This window comes from Vipera berus (genome assembly GCF_964194415.1).
Source record: "Vipera berus genome assembly, chromosome: W".
Taxonomy (NCBI): domain Eukaryota; kingdom Metazoa; phylum Chordata; class Lepidosauria; order Squamata; family Viperidae; genus Vipera; species Vipera berus.
Genome location: NC_138210.1, coordinates 68880657 through 68883156, shown reverse-complemented (window position 1 = coordinate 68883156; position 2500 = coordinate 68880657). Strand labels below are relative to the sequence as shown.

The 2500-nt window shown below is 45.1% G+C and overlaps 1 pseudogene across 1 annotated transcript; it reads left to right on the top strand.

Moving 5' to 3' along the window:
* The first annotated feature begins 1129 nt into the window (after positions 1-1129).
* On the top strand, positions 1130-2027 carry LOC308676546 (olfactory receptor 4E1-like; annotated as a pseudogene). The gene has a single exon. The product of its transcript is annotated as an olfactory receptor 4E1-like (transcript).
* Positions 2028-2500: the final 473 nt, after the last annotated feature.

Here is a 2500-nt window from a genome sequence, read left to right as displayed (position 1 = left end):
CTGTGACGGAATCTGGATTTTCTGCTTCGGATACCGCAAAGCCCCCTCCCAGAAGGTAACAAGGAAAACAGGTGGTGAAGTAGGTGTGTAGCATCACTTATATGCAATCGCTTTGTCCAGAACTGGACAGGTGATGAATTCTGCCTGAATGCTTTTAAATTAAAAGAAGCTTTCTGTTTGACAATGGGACTGATGACCCAGAAACAGGGTTCATCTTAGCTAGATATAATTAAGCAGAGGGGCGCCCCTTTCTCCAGACGCTTCAATTAGGATTTTTACAAGGAATAGAAGGTTCAACTTGAGGACCTAAAATGGTCTAAATAACATTCTAGGATTGTATCATTCAGTAGGTTACTAAGAGAGCCAGTTTGGTGTCGCGGTTAAGACGTCAGGCTAGAAACCCAGAGTCTGTGAGTTTTAGTGCTGCCTTAGGCACAAAAACAGCTGGGTGACCTTGAGCCAGTCACTTTCTCTGAGCCCTAGGAAGGAGGCATTGGCAAACCACTCTTGAAAAACCTTGCCAACACCCCCCTCCTCCCCTGCAGGGACTTGTCCAGGCAGTTTTTGAAAATCAGATGTGATTGAATGGATTATTTTAAAAAAAAACATGTTACCAAGACCTTGGGCAGGAGACCACCAGGAGATGACAGAAACTTTAGATAGATAGATAGATAGATAGATAGATAGATAGATAGATAGATAGATAGATAGATAGGTAGGTAGGTAGGTAGGTAGGTAGGTAGGTAGGTAGGTAGGTAGGTAGGCAGGCAGGCAGGCAGGCAGGCAGGCAGGCAGGCAGGCAGGCAGAGAAGCTATTTGGTTATAATAGCTACAGAGAGCCATATTCAAGGGCATTCAGTTACTGAATATCAGTTTCCTGCAGGGAACCAGAAAAAGAGAATTATGGCCATCAACTTTCGCTGGTGGGTTTCTCAAAGATATCTGCTTAACCAGGAAGGGAAAAGCTGGACTTGGTAAATCTCATTGTCCTGATAAAGCAAGTATCACATGCTCATTTTATGACATGAAGCTCGTAGAACTGTGAGTTCGTTGCCTTTGTTTTTTTTCCTAAGCAAAATAATACAGGGTATTGTTTTCTCTTTTCTCCAGAATAGAAATGGGTGAAGAGATGACTTCAAATTGGACCAGCCCCATACAGAACTGGACCTCAGTGACCGAATTCGTGCTTGTTGGCCTTTCTAACAATCCTGAGACCCAACAGGTTCTATTTGCAATCTTCCTGGTGATCTACCTGCTGATTTTGGCCGGGAACATACTCATCATGATCACCATCATGCTGGACCAGAACCTCCATACCCCCATGTACTTCTTCTTGAGCAACCTCTCTTTCATTGATATCTGCCACTCCACAGTCAGGAGGTTGTATTGCTCAGATGTTTTTCCTTCACCTCTTTGCCTGCACTGAGATCTTTCTCCTCACCGTCATGGCCTATGATCGCTACGTAGCCATCTGCAACCCCATGCACTATCTCAATGTCATGAACCATAAGGTCTGTCTGCTCTTGGCAGGCACCATTTGGGTTGGTGGAACCATCCATTCCCTTGCTTTGATTGGCATGACAATCAGACTCCCCTACTGTGGCCCTAAGGTGGTGGACAACTTCTTCTGTGATGTTCCCCCAGTCATCAAGCTTGCCTGTACTGACACATATGTCATTGAGGTCCTGATTGTGTCCAACTCGGGCCTGATCTCTGTGGTCTGCTTCGTGGTGTTGGTGGCCTCCTATGGTGTCATCTTGGTCTCCCTGCGTGCCCGTTTGGTGGCAGGCCAACACAAGGCTCTTTCCACTTGTGCAGCCCATTTGACAGTGGTGACTCTCTTCCTGGGACATTGCATCTTCATTTATTCCCGTCCTTCCACAGGTTTCGCAGAGGACAAAGTGGTTTCGGTCTTCTTCACTGCGGTGACTCCATTGCTCAACCCCATTATCTATACCTTAAGGAATGAAGATATGAAACGGGCTCTGAATAAATTACTTGGCCGGAAGGTAGACACAGAGAAGTGAGACCTTGGCCCTAATGTGAGATGCTGCTCATCAAGAATATTCAATAAAATGTGACTGGGGTGGTTCCAAAAGGGGGGGAGAACATCAATAGACCAAGATCGGGTCCTCCATGGATCTCACATCTTTCATGAGGTCATCATTCAATGGTAGGATTTGGGACCTCAGATACAATCTGGTTACTCAGAACAGGATGCAGAATGGCTTTACTGCTTCCCCATGTACCATATACACTCTGTAGCTTCAGGCAGCTTGGAGCATAAATTCCGTAAGGGTTAATAGTTTGATTAAATTAAATGTTTTGGAAATAAAGCAGAGTTTAGCATTATTCCTTCCCTTCCTTTCCTTTCCTTACCCTTCCCCTTCTTTCCCTTTCCTTCCTTTCCTTCTCCTTATACTCATCTTTCTTTCTTTCTTTTTCTTTCTTCCATCTGCTTTTCTCCCTTCCCTTCCTCCTTCTCACTTCCATCTCCTTC